Genomic DNA, 1369 nt, shown 5'->3' with positions numbered 1-1369 from the left:
CAGACGATGACGAGAAGGAGGTTACTATCCCGTGGGGTACGTGGGTGCACGAGAAGCCCCCATCCAGGCGCTACTCTCGAGCTAGATCAGTAGTGGAGGTAGCTAGACCTTCATCTTCTACAGTAACATCAGGACCATCTTCTTCTTTAGCACTAACAGCAGCACCTTTACCACCACCACCAGCACCCGATCCGACATACCTGCTAGTACAGCGCCTGTTTCACTTCATGGAGCGCAGCGAGCGTCGTATCATGCGACGTCTCGACCGCATAGACCATGTGTTTGTATTATAGGGCATTGAGCTGCCACTTCTCCCCGACTTTCCCGCTTCCGACGAGGTAGATCATGAGGCAGAGCACGAGGCAGAGCATGAGGCCGAGCACGCGGAGGAGCATGTTGAGGAGTCGACTCAGCAGGAGGCACCTCCGCAGACACAGGCTACCCAGGATACTCCGCAGCATACCAAGGAGCCAGTGCCCTAGTCTGAGATCCAGCAGGAGACAGATGCGACTATTGACCCTCACCATGAGCCCGATCAGTAGCATTGAGGACGATGCTTTATCTTAAGTGTGGGGAGGTCGCCATCGGTGGGTTTGGTGAACTCTTTTCAGACATTATCATTTAGTTCATCTTATTTTGTTTCATTTTACACTATTTTGGGATTATTGTATATTTTTGCTAGTATGAATACTTTTATTTTGGTTGTTGCACGCTTTTATTGTATATATTGCATTTTAGAGCTGTGGTTGTGATTCGAAAAATGTTTTGAATTGTTGAAAACTTAGTTAAACCGTTTATGCATAAAAGAAATTGTTTTGATTAGAAAAGAGGGTAAACTAAGGAATTTTAGAATTTCTTAATCACAACATTGCATTTAGGATAGGCTTAGTCAAAATGATAGAATTTCTAAAGGAATTTATCTAGAGGGCACCACCCCAATTGATTGAAAAATTTTTTGTGGAACTTGCTTGAATTCATACTTTTGTGGATCATGTTTTTGAGCTAAGAACACAAGCTTGTGAGTTTTGAGCCTATTAGTGTGGTTACATCTTATAACCACTTATTTTCCTTCTTGTGTGAAATTGTTCTCTTCCTATGATTGTGATCCTTGATTTGTTTAATTCTATATGTCCTATTGTTCCTTGTATACATGCATTTATATGATTGAGGCCATTATTTCATTAGATCACTTACCCAAATAGCCTATCTCTTGCTCTCCATTGTTAACCAATTTTGAGCTTACGCTTAACCCCACTTGTTCTTTATTCTAGCACATTACAAGCCTAAAGCGGAAAATAATAAAGTCCCTTGTTTGGATCTTTGATTAGCTTAGGCTAGTGAGAGTGTTTTATATTCAAGTTTGGGGAGA

Source organism: Arachis hypogaea, chromosome 12 (assembly GCF_003086295.3).
Source record: "Arachis hypogaea cultivar Tifrunner chromosome 12, arahy.Tifrunner.gnm2.J5K5, whole genome shotgun sequence".
NCBI classification, from domain to species: domain Eukaryota; kingdom Viridiplantae; phylum Streptophyta; class Magnoliopsida; order Fabales; family Fabaceae; genus Arachis; species Arachis hypogaea.
The sequence above is the reverse complement of the archived record's forward strand: the minus strand, read 5'-3'. Positions refer to the sequence as shown.